The following is a 13,863-nucleotide window of genomic DNA, read 5'->3' on the forward strand; positions in this document are numbered from 1 at the left end:
CATCTCAATCTCTGAGAACATGATAAGACAGGCGCTGCTGCCCAATGATCCATTCGCCACTGTCCAGGTCAAGAATGACAAATGGCCGCCACCTATCCGTATCATTGTTTCATGGCACCAGGGGCAGTTCAAAGACAGTTCTGGAGATCTAAAGTGGGCACCATCAGATAACATTGTTAATGAGGCCCATCTGAAGTAGCATCTGGCAAAAAAACTGCTTCCCTTCCCCGATCTGATGACATATTTCCAATCGGCACCGACAAACTCTCCATGGAAAAGCTTAAACTGCAGGACGCTGACAGTAGACACAATGGCAACCCTCAACCTACACTGCAAAACCTCATCCACCTACCCAGAACCTCTCCCATTCGCCTCATTTCCCAGCAATCTTTGTTTTCGGTCACAGGCCATGAGTGTTAAAACGTAAACAGAGCCGTCTGCGATGAGTCACAAGGCGCTCCATTGTCGTAGAGCGCTGCCAACGTAGCAGCAGCTACCCATAAAGATAGCCAAGACGCAAGAAAGGGTAAATTTGTGCATTGTCTATCACAAGTACATTCATTTGTTTGCATTAATTAGTGTAGAGTGTGTTGTGGTACAAGCTTGTCATGTAGTGGATAAGGTAATTCAATGTTATATACTGATTTAGACATTAAATATGTTTATTTAAACACTAGATGTACTTGTGGAGAGCCAACAGACCACTTAGGTATACTTTCAGACCATTCGTCTAGAGAAAGTTGGTTTGACACTTGACAGATTGACACTGTGATTAAACATTTGCTTAAAGTTGAAAGAATTAAAGCAAATTACACAGATAATAAAGCATCACATGCGTTTAAAACACGTTCCATACTGCCGGTGTGTCCAGCTTTGGGTGGCCTATAGCGTCAGTTATCACTCTCCATTAGAAACAAGTCCGCCGGTATTATGTGCGAGTGCTTTGCTAGACTGACATCAAAGGCTTCCATAAGTCAGCTGGTGTTTGGCTCGCCGCTCATCGCGCTGGCACGGGCCGAGCTCGAGCTTCAGAAGCTCTGGCCTCGGTTTCACAAAGAAAAGCAATGATGTCAAGATTTCTGGACACATTGCAACATCGCACCACTTTGAGGGCTTGAGAGGAGCTAAAAGCTCTGCTGAAATTTGGAGACGGAGGTGTGATCATAAATCAGAATTCCCTCACACTCTCTCACTCCTCACCAGCTCCTGCCTCCTCCTCCTCCTCCTCCCCCTCGCCCCTCCACTCTCTCGGCCTCTCCCGGCCAGAGACGGCACATTTTAAACCCATTAGCGATCGGCCTGCCAGCTGTACATCAGCAGAAAACCATAAATTGTTTTATTGGATGAAGTTTCTGCAAAGTGATGAGCTCAGCTCTACCGATTCCCGGTATACCACTAGGTTATTGTGTGTGTGTGTGAGAGCGTGCCTCTTGTCAAATACTGAAGAGAAAATAACGGTGATTTCCAGGGCTTTTTGACGTTGTGCATTTGTCACTGCTTTTCTCCAAATCTGTGTCAGTGGGCTAGGAGCTTTTTAAAAATGAATTTTCTGAACAAATATTTGACTTCTTATTGACGAGCCTGCAAGAGGCCGTCCATTATTTCCCCGGGCGTGCATGAGCATCACCAGCAAATGTTTGTCTACGCACAGAAGCTACCTTCTGTGCAAAACTCGCCGATTTAAGGCACATTAGCTACACCTTGGCACCGCTGCAGGCTGCCTCCCCGTCTTTATCTCCGGGCCTTGGGTCGAAGAAGGAGCAGCTTGTGTGGAAGATGTTGACATTAGTACCCATCTCCATCCCCCCGCCTTCCCCGCTCTCACCAGCCCCTCCAAGTCACACAGCCGTGTGCAATGCAAACACCGCGGGCCCCCTCGGACTGCGTCGCCAGGGTAACTGAGACCACAAGCAGGTATACCCACCATCCTCCTGATGGCCGTTGGTCCACGGGCCCTCGCAGTGAGTCAGGCTCCTGGAGGTCACCATATGGACATCAATTATCCAATAATGTCTACAAACCGATGTTCAGGGAGGATGTAGGGTCTCAGTGGGGATTTGGGGGCTCTGGTTTGGTAGCACTACCCGGCCCGCTCCACAGGTTCGACAGCATGTGTTGGTGTTTTCCCTCGTTGCCTTGGTAATAGGATTCCTTAAAGACGGGAAAGCCCCAGACCCTTACCTACCACCTCAACCCGTCCTGCCCTCCACCCCCCCAGTATACACACAGCGAGCGTCCACCCCACTTTGGAATAACATTTTTTTGGTGCGTCAGCAGGATCGCGGGCTCCAGGGAGGAATGTTGTCTCGGAGGACAAAACAGGTGCGTCACACCTGTATGGCCTGCAGTGTGTACGGGAAATATTCATTCCATTTCCTTTTCCTCCCCCTCCACTGCAGACCCCACAGTCACTGGTCAGTGGCCACTTTCCGCTATAAGGGGCCTGAACGTGAAAGCCAGTTAGGGTAGTGGGTGTGAAGTGGAATATAAAATTAATGCTGCCATTAGTGAGCGGACTGTGTACGACCATTCATGACTGTGGAAGAATATACAGAGAATGGAAATGGAAAAGCTTAGAATTAATTACGCCAAATATAGCATAGCTAAGAACAATGATCACATTTAAACAGTTACATATGACGGGGGCTTTAAGTGGGACTTCTGACGGAGAAAATAACTCTTACTTTTAAAAGTTTAACGTATAAGAAAGAGAAAGAAACGCACCCTGGATCAATTCAGTACTCTCAGCAGCTTTATTTGGTCAGGTATGACCGTTAGCTTAGGGTAGCTAATGTATGCTCGATATCACTGAGTCAGTTTGCTGACTGCATTACTCATTGCAAGATGATCCTGTCGTTGCTTTTTACGGTCAACGCTAAATAAGTTCCAGAAACATCCGACTTTGGACACGTTTGGAGAGACTCATCATAAGTCAGAAATATTGTGATAAATAATATTGTAATAAAAGCCAGAAGTTGTTTGTCAAGAGTCTTTTGGGAGCGGATTCTTTGTGCCGAGCTGAGCCAAATGATCTGAGCTGGAATTGCCGTCACTAATCGATACTGTGTGTGCGATGGCTCACTCGTTAGCTACCCCCATCAACAGCTCTGGAGAAAACATTGTTTAATTTATAATTGATTAAGACCTGTTATATAACAGTTTTATAGTCTACTGGATGCAGTCTGATGAGGTACGTGATATGATCAGGTTTGGATGTGTGATGCAGCTGGTTAGATGTGTCTGCAGTAACTTTAACCAGTGTTATGTTCAATTTCTTACATTTAAAACAAGCCAAATTCAATGAAAATCTGTTTAGAATTAACTTGAGCTACAGTTGATTTTGTAGTGTAGTCAGCCAGTCTCAATACACATTGTCTGAAATGTGCTAACATGTGAACCTTGACTGCCCCAATATGGCGGACACGCAGGAACACACATACAGCAGCAGCCAGTGATCTACATTTTGATATCTATGTGACAAAATATGGAAACTACATTTATCGTGTGTATGTCCATGTATTTCTCACTCATAAGTTTACTGATGTTATGTCATGTAAGTCATCAGAGGACATTCAAATCTGTTCTTTTTAACAAATCTTAATCACATTTTGAATCCAGTACATTTTTTTCTGATGATTGAAGAAGTTAAAGACTCAGCGAATGCTTCATGATCTCTTCGATGCTGGCTTCAGGTCATGACTGAACTTTTTTATCTTTCCAAATCAGATTTTCCAATTTTCCTGTAATTTGTTAATGTGAGGGACTGTTCACGTCCGTTGATAGTGAGATGCTGACTACCGACATATTTAAAACAATTAACTGTGAGTAACTTCTTTCTCAATTATCTTTCCACCACTTTATTCTTTGTCAATGTGCATGAACAAAGTTGAAGACAATACCTGAGAAGCAACTTTACTCGCTCACGAGTCTACCTGGCTGCTAACGTGACCTCGATGTGGGTTCTAAACGTTTTCACAATGATTTACATTCAATCATTTTGAAGAATCGAAAGCGGTCGGCGCATACAACCCTTCACTTTTACATGGAGTTTCACTTACATCCAATTAAGCCTTTACATCTGGACCTACAGCTGTATTGACTGTCTAACTGTCTGACTTCTCCTGTCTCCTGGAGTCTCTCCACGTAGCCGATTTGCATCATTTAAAGTAAGTAGGTGGGTGAAGGTGAAGGTGTGTGTTTTGGGGGCGATTTCTGCCATTTCGGGGTCCAGAGTTGAGCCTGTTGCACCACTTATCCCTCCACGACTCCGTCCAAGAAATACAAACTTAGCTGCACTTAAGAGACTTCATGAAACCCATTATTCTTATCCCGAGGTGACGTCTATTTCAAGGCGAATTGGTGAAATATGAATACTATGGGAGCTTTAAATCTGCGCCTAAACGGCTGCTTAGGAATTCTCTTTTAGTGTTATGACTGAAACGTGGAGCAGAACTGCGACTATAAATCAGCTTCCCTTCTTATTTTTGCTACTTTAACACTTTAATCATTTAATTAAATAACCGCAAACGATCACTTTAAAGGGCCATTATGTAGTTTTGTAGAAAAAATTCAATAATGAGGTAATAATACAAACTCAGAAATATTTATTGTTTCAATAAGTGAATAAACAAGCTGTTCTCAGAGGAAACCACAGAACGCTGTTTGAAGCTAGAAAGGTGGCAGGGTCCGCCACATATAAACAAAGTCAAACAGTATGAAATCGTTTAGGCTTCAAAGAATCAGCCAATGAAAACTATATACTGCTCCTTTAATGGCCTCTTTGCATTTAGAGTAATGTGGCATGTCTATAAAGCAGAGCCACATTCTCCGGTGTTCCCTCGGACGCTTAAAAAGGCAGTGTTCCCCGGGTGCAGCACGGGCCGGACGCGTCCTTTTTGGGCACGCAGATATGGAGAGAAGATCCCTGAAATCAAAACATGTTTGTGTGTTGGGATTGACGCATTGAGAGAGCGAGAGAGCGATGAATCAGCTGAGGTTTATGTGAAGCATATGTACAGCTGAAGAGGCAGAAAGAGGGTAACTCCAGTCTGTTCCCCTCCAGTAACTGATTACATCTCTCTCCACTCCACAAACAGTACATGTGTAGCCTCTCCTGCATTTCATAATCTCCCCACGCACACACACATGTAGGCCTGACGGCTCAGTCACTTCTCTGACATGGAAGGATTGTTTGGCTGGAGGACGGCGGAGGAGGCTGTGGGATGCCTGGGAGTGATAACGTGATTACTGCAAAACCAGAACAAGATCAAGCTGTACTCACAGTCGAGCGAAAGAAAAGAGGGGCTCGGAAGGGGTGAGGGAAGTCGACTAAATAAAGAGTGGAGAGGCAGAGAAGCTGTTTGGAGAATCTCAGGGCAGGAACAAGGTCAGACAGCAGGCCGACGTTCAAGCGCATGTGGAGTTGCGCAAAGGTCGACCTGAGCACACGCGATCACGTCTAACGTGTCCAGGAACACGCCTGACATGCAGCATCCGAGACAAAACAACAGGCGGACGTCAATCCTCAGCGCCAAAACACACTGACACATGAACACAACCACATGTTGGAGTCAGACCGGGGGAAAACAATGCGCCGCTCGCCGCCAGATATGCAGCCGGGGTGGCTGACTGCGGTCAGGTAACCGAAGGCCGACCGCAGCTCTCATGTCTGATTTGTCACACGGTTGGTCATAATCTCACGCGCATGTAAATGATTACGCAGACATTAAGTGACGTCAGAGTTGTGAGTTTGTGAGGGTGCAGTCGGTCACTCGGCACTCGATGGCAAACTGCTGGATAGATTTATAATGGTGTTTTCTTTCCTCTGTTGGAGCTGATAATTAAAGCAAGGAGTTTCCTGTTTTTGAGGGTAAGAAATAAGATTGCAGACATCATCTTTTTATTGTCAAGTTGTTTGTTTTGCGTGCCTTTTGCTGATTGTGCAAGCCGAGCAGTCCCCGGAGGAATAATCGGATGAATCTTCCGATTTTGGGAATATCCGCCGGGATGACAGGAAAAGCGGCCGCAAAAAGACGCGACACAGAGGGGACAAATGAGTAACACAAAGACGAGAACATCAAGCGATGCTCATCTCCGCACAAACTGTGCCAATTAACTCTCAGACAATGCAGCGAGAGCACAAACACACATTAAAAACCCACGACCGCAAGACCGTGTGCCAGGGAGGCCTCATCCCAACCGCCTGCTGTTAGTGCTTTTAAAGGAGCTCAGTGCCGCTAACTGTCAATGGTGCGTTAAACAGGGACAGTTATCGGGGTTAAATCTGAAGCTGAAATGGAGTGGAAAAGAGTCCGTGTGATCCAATAGGGGAGATTATGAAAGACAGGGAGACGAGGAAGTGCCGTTAGAACACACAGTCAAATGCTTTCTCTTACTGTCCTCATGCTTCTGATTATCAAATATGATTAACATTACTGGAAGGTCATGTGAGAGGTTGGTGCACAGAGCATAAATTTGTCTTATTTATAACAGGATCAAAATAAACTTTTAACACCATTAAAACACAAAGTACACTCCAAATCATTTCCATATGCAGAGCTCGTTTTTAGCTTTGTGGATAATGCTCATGATCGAAATAATAAATTCATTAAACATCTTACTAATGTGCTTTTCTTTGTAAGATTATTTATTTGGCTTTTAGCCTTTATTCTGACAAAACAGCTCAGAGTATGATAGGAAATGGGGTTGAGAGAGAGACGGATGAGATATAGCAAGAGCCACAGGATTGAATTGAACCCGGGTCACTACTGTATAATACTATTTGTAAGAAAAGTACATTTTTAAGTCTAATTCCCAATTTGTCCAGTACTGTCGCTTTGGGAATAAGACTCAAAAATCAACTTTTCTTACAAATAGGACCATATTGTTGAGTTGTTTACTGACATAAAGAAAGATGTTTCCAGCAATGTTCAAACCCAAAGAAATCCACGTTTACTCGAGGTAATGGTGCGTTTTATTTGGTCGGGGGAGAGTCAGAGTGAGACTTAACGTAACGTGAATTAAAGTTTGAAACATTTTAGGTGAACATTTGAGTCACATCAGATACATTTTCATCAGCAGTGGTGTTTGTTTTACCTCGCAGTTATGCTCAGCTCTACAGAGCTAAGTAGTGTCTTTTAGCCCGTTGTTTTGGTTTTCAAGCTCAGAGTTGTCTTTAGCTATAAAGCCCACTACATGTTGCGTGCCCGGCACCAAACGGGAGACTGATAATGTTAGCATCTAATGAACATCATGGAGCATTTTGTGTGTGAGATATTTCTCTCTGGAATTAGCATCGACCAAAATAGACCACAGGTGACCAGAAACACAGCATCAAATGAATGCTAACGTCTATGCTAACTAAGAAGGCTACCTCCTGGATGTGAAATCAGACGACTTTATGCTAACAAGATTGCTAAACCAATTTAAAACAGTGACAGTATGTATTGTGTTAGCATGCTTTTGCTGCCAAGAGATAAGTTATCGCAGGTTTATTAAAAAAATCAGCTAGATGGAGAACTACAATAAAAAAACTATAACACCTAACATAATAAGCTAAATGGAAGCACATGTTTTAAAGGGCTGACACTGGAGGGTTTGGCCATATGGAAGCTTCAGCTGTTAGTTGTCATTGTTCTTTCTATACTGATAAAGACTTATGCAACGTGTTTACCCTTTACTGTTTGTTGTGCTATAGGTCGATTAACCTCTTAATAATTGCAGCAGTCGCTTTCAAAGCCACGGCTCAATCCATCGCTATGGCCCGTGAAGCTGTATAACATTTTCATTGTTGATTTGCCCCTTGTCATACCCCACTGTATTTATTTATAGTGGAGTGTGCCTAATCTAGCATGAAGACTTAATCCAGATGTAGGATTATGTGGGGGAAATGTGTCGTAATTCTCACAATCTCCACTTCCATCTCAAGGCAAACATTAGCGCCGACCATTCCTTTTCTCTTAGATCAGGTTCTGCGCAGGAAAGCTGCTAAGAACAAGATCGGCCGTCTCGGGTCACCGGTCAGGTAAATAGCCACAGTTTGAGTTACACTGTATGTGAGGATGTGGTACCATTTGTGCGAACTTGCGCGGGTGTGAGATGTGTGTTAGAGTGTCTTTACAGCAGGAATTCACTTCTGATTGAAGTGAATCCGGAGTGTTATTCTCATTAAGTTGTGTTTATCAAAAGGCTTATAACTAATGGGAAATAAAACAGAGGTAGCCTCAGCTCCTAATCTGTGATGTAACATAGATTTCCAGCATCTCGGAGTCAGAAATGCCTGACTACGCCAATCATTTATTATACATGGCGTGACAGAATTGGCACCATCTCTGTATCTCTGAGAGATAACTTTGTGTAGCGTGCATGCTAATACTATAGTATGCAATTTAATTGTAGCTCACTAGTGTTATTGTGAAAGCAAGAAAATTAGAAGTTGCTCTGAAGGCTCTGACAGCCTACTTCAAAACAAATACTGATTTGGCATGTTCTCAAAAGAAGCATATTTCACAATCCTGGGTCGATGGATAGTTATTATATTGTAGCATACACAAAAAAAAGTACAGAGGCTCCAGGTATATAATGACTCTCTGCAGAGAAACTACTTGATAATAAGCCACGCCATATAATTAACCTGTGAGGTTCACACTTTAATCACTTCCTTACTCTCAGCGATTGATGTCCATGGCTCAAAGGAGAATCCAACACAGTTCAGCCTACAGCTCTTTGTATTAAAGGATAAGTTCACCCAAAAATGAGGAGAGTTGAGGGTGGCGACATGGCGACTCCATGGATGAGGCCTATACGGAAATGTAATATATGTACGTATATGGAATTCACATATATGATATACATGGTCATCCATCCTTCCATCCATTCTCTGAAACTGCTTATCCTTTTCAGGGTCTGGAGCCATTCCCAACTGACTTTGGTCGCCAGTTCATCACATGTTCATATAAAGTAAACTTATATAAATACATCTGTGTATAAACCAAATATGAAAGCAGAAATCATATATTGGAAGAGTTTTACATTGACGTTTATGTTTTTTTAGCACGTGTCTCCATCCAAGCAGACCATCATTAACTCTGTGAATGATGTAACCCATGGTGCAAAAGCCAGTTATTTTATTATTATTATTATTATTACTCTTGTGCTTCTTATGCCAAGACACGTCAAAATAAAAGCATGATAAGTGATGCGTCTAAGTGACAATTTGTTGAATCAGCCATCCTGTAAAGTATCTAACCTCTGTGTTCAGCCTGTTCACCTTCAGTGCAGCTTTAAACCTTCCCCCCGTCTGCCAAAACTCCTGCGTCATATACATTATCTGAAATAACTCAAATGCGTACGTTGTAGATGATAGACGGGAAATTCACTGATTGGTGCTCTTAACAAAATAGAGAGCCAAGGCACGCACGAGAACACACACTTAGAGTAATCATTGTCAGAGCTGAGACGCTTCATGCCAAAATAAACAAATTACATGTAACACCGCAGCCAACAACGGGGTGGACTTAAAGGAAATGTTACACAGTCTGTATGATAGGGGGGCACAATCAACCAAAAATGAACGACTCATTATGGATGAGTCATTAATGCACATCCTCAAATGATGTTTTGGTCTGTTGTTGATAAAAGCTGAACTCTCTCATTGGTTCTGTCTCCGACTCATGTCATCGTAATGTGGTGTTCAACTGAGAAAATGATGTAACCGTCAGTTTTGTGTCACATCTTTCACCCAATAGAAGTAAATTGTTAGAAATACAAAAATCAACATTATGTAACATGAAACCTGCCCGCCTCAGTCCTCACAATGCAACACCCTCGGACCTATATGGAAGTTTTAATCAGAAATAAAGATGATAGATGATAGCATAATACATGTTAACAATCAACACTTGCGTTCCACTTCATCCAAAATATGATGAGCAGCACCAAATCAACAGCATATTTTATGGCTCTTGATTTATCATCATCATAACATCCAGAGAAATCCCGATTCTGCCAGCTCCCTCTCGTCCCCTTTGATTCGCTGAGGGGCATTTGACAGCAGGTCGACAGGGTGGGCTTCAGACGTGGTCGGGGTGGCGCAGAGGGTCGTGATGATGTCCATATAGACTTCCCAGCACTCGAGGAGGCTGTGTGGCGCCACGTTCAAAGTGCTCGCTTGTTGGTGTGGAATGTTTGGCGGACGATGTGACTCCTTTTGAAGTGTGTGTGTGTGTGCGTGTGTGTGTGTGTGTGTAAAAATAGCCGTTGCAGTCCAGGTGGGCGTGTCCGTTTGACACCACAGTGGCCTGGGTTATGTGCACACTGGCCAGACATAGCAGCCCTGCAGCCAGGTGTGTACCAGCCAGCTCATAGGAGGGATCATGGGAAAGAGTTTAGATACAGATGGCACATCCAGGGCACTGCTACCTGCTGAAGACACTGATCAGACTCACCCACATCTGTTCATATCACACAGGGAGACTGAGCTTTTTATCTTTGGGAGCACGGTTAGCTAAATGCATAAAATTGAATCTGGCAATATCATTTTTTACATTTTTTTTTTGCTTTTTTGCCTTTTTAAGGATTTTTTCTCACTGTCATCATTTATTCCTTTTATTAAAACAACGTTATGTTATACAATACAATATATTACGTTGTTTTAACCTTAAAATAACAGGTTAAAAATCATTCTGATGGTACAGTGTCTTGTAATAGGCTGATGTCAGACGTTGTAGCCGTGAAAGGTGTTGTCACCTTCTAAGATGATGTGTAAAAATGTACAAATTCATCAGATACAGAGAAACTTTTGCATTCAGTTGGAGTCGAGGGGTATTCAGTTGGTTGCAAGCTGCAACTAATACTTTTTTCAGGACTCCATCACTGATACATATGTATGCAAAAATTGTATGCAAATATTTTATACCACCTATGCGTACACATACATACTTGGGTAACATGGGTACATTTGCAGTCTCGATCACTGTGAGAGCTGACGCAGATTCTTCCCTGCAAGGTGTCAGGAAGGTCATCCAGAGAAGTTCAGTAGAATGCTGGATCGTTCACACATTTTTCATGAATATCCTATTTATCTGTATTTATATCATGTGTAGCTCCTTCACTCAATTACCTCAATAAGAATTCAGTTACATTGATAACTTTTTCACCTATGAATTTGTAAATGAATGCATATAGTACACAGCAGTGGAGAGTGTGACCATGCAAATAATGCCTCCAGCTTTTGAATTTAATTTCCATTCATTTGTTAATCTGTCTCTTACCTCATTTCACTCTCTTGCCCGCTGTAACATGTGAAAGTTAAGATGAGTAACGTATTACCCGATCTTATCTCAAGAATTAGGCAAAAAAGCCTGCGCTTAGGTATGCAAGGTTGCACACAGGTACTAATAACCTAGAAGGAATTTAACCAATCACGGGGCATGAAGGGAGCGGTGAGGAGCTGATGGGCGAGGAGCAGCAGTGTTAGGCAAACAGTAGCCTGGTATCCAGGAAACGCTGGGGAAAGGGGTCAGCGGGGACTGTGAGGCCCTGCTGTCACTGTAAGCTTTCAAGTGGAACCTCTTGTTGAAGAAGGACAGTTACCACTCGTTCATTAAACCACACATCATATCCCCACAAACTGCATGCATGCACGTCCACATAAACATGCCCGGACGTGCACCGATACAAGCGCACGTGCGAGCCCTGCTGACACAATAATGCCGCGTCTAAATACCACAAACCCCCTCCCGAGTCATATGTAGGTGCCTCATTGAAAATAAACCCTCCCGGCTGCACAATTGGCAGATTTCAAATTTACCTTGGACAGCAGCTGTTTGAGCGGCGCCAACTTTAGCACTTTGTCATGAGAATCGTCAACATGGCTCAAAAAGAATACAAGAAGCAGCATTCTCTTTCTGCCGCTTTTCTTGTGTATGTGTCCAAACGCTGGTGTGTGACAGGGCCGCTGGTCAATGCACAGCAATTTCTGGGAAGGGGTGGACCTGGAGTGTAGGCTCAGTATGTTTAGCGCATATAGCTGCACAGGTACACTGTGCAAAGCCATACACATGGATACACGTGCACATACACATCTCTATGTAACATAAATGGTGTTGTAACAAATGTCAAATATGTCAATTTAAAACAAATCAGTCACCAGATTCATCTACAGCGTGAGAAAAAGTGGAAAGTCTGTCGATAAAACACACCTGCTGATTGAACAAGACTAAGAGTTTATAGCCATGCTAATGGTTCTGTGAGACTGTGGCGCAGTGGTGCTTTGGGAGAAATGCTAATGTCAGTATGCTAACAGGCTCACAGTAAGAGGCCGTGGCAACAAGTGACAACTATTGAATAAAGGTAAATGCTAAAACATAGTATCACAGATGCGCAACTAGAGAAGAGTCATAAAGTGCAAAACGGGCTCAATTAGCTAATGTTAGCACGCTTTGACAATAAGATACTGGTCAAACTAGACTATGTAAGACTGTAGCAGCAACATAATTGAGTGTATTGACCTGAGCAATGCATTTTATTCCTTATGAATTCAACTTTTCAGTTAAAAGAAGCACATTATTTCTACTTTTACATAGCCAACATAGCTCTGCTTTAAGATACTGATGTTTAGCATGTACTGTTACCATGTTCACCAGCTTAGTTCGGCATATTAGTTAATTCTGAGGAGAAAATGAACGTACCATTAAAGAAGAATAAATACTGTATACACTATACTTCTCCACCCACTACTAATGCTCTGCTACAACCCCTCTGGTCCCATCCAACAGCTTTAGCTAATGCTCCTACAACCATCACTTACTATTATACCAGCAGAGCACCATTAAGATATTTTATATACATTCCGAGAGGCTTTCAAAACTGTATGTCTGCAGTCTAATCCACTTTGTGTGTGCCAGCACTAAATGGGAACACTAAGTCAGTGGCAGAGTTTAAGCTTATCTTTATTGTACAAACATGTAGAAGCACATCACTTGCTTGGCTGAACTTTCGGACGGAGCCAATCCAGGATTTACTCTTTGACCTCAGATAGCGCAGGGCTCTGTGATTTTTAATCCCTGCGTCCAATTATGCTTGTTCACATGCTATTGTGCGTGCGAACACAGACGCGAGCATACACGCACATTCAAGCACAGGCTCGGTGACAAAGCACTATAGGAAGCTGTCTGCGAAGCAGCTCTGACATTTCACAGAGCTTCACCTGGTGCGATGACATCACAGTCGTGCTCTGTGTTCATCTGTATTCAACCCATCTGGGGTCAAGAGGTCAAACAGGACTTCCTAGCTTCACCGGTAAGTACCATGTGGCTCAGTCGCCTTAAAGCAGGTTGCAGTTTGTTTAGGTCAGGGGTCAGAGGTCAAACGTCTTGATTACATCATCTCAGACAGAACCCTAAAACACACACACACACGCAAAACATTTAGTGGTCTCCATGGTTACGGTGTGCCCGTGCACACAGCATACAGTCACACATACTTTCCAAGTACCTTGTTAAAGCAGCAGTGCTACCCCATACCACTAATGCTACCACCATGCGCTCTGAAAACAATGAGGATGGGAAGAGGGCCCGTCTCCATCTTAGCCCTCGCCATGGCAACGCCAGCATTCGCCCGCGAAGCATACCAAAACATTGATCCGAGATTTGCGCCACATTCCTCCTGCCAATCAAAGAGGGGGAGAGATGGAGGGTGAAATGTCTCCGCTGGTTCATGTTCGATGCGCTTGGCCTTTTTGGTGGAAAATGCTGCGGTTTCACAGATTTTATAGATTTCTTTTGCAATGCAGGCATTTATTAGTCATCCTGTAAAATTTGTGTTATATATCTAGCCAGTGTGGTTAGATAAGTTGCCAATGGA

The sequence above is a fragment of the Pagrus pagrus genome, assembly GCF_965226575.1.
Source record: "Pagrus pagrus genome assembly, chromosome: 24".
In the NCBI taxonomy this organism is placed as follows: domain Eukaryota; kingdom Metazoa; phylum Chordata; class Actinopteri; order Spariformes; family Sparidae; genus Pagrus; species Pagrus pagrus.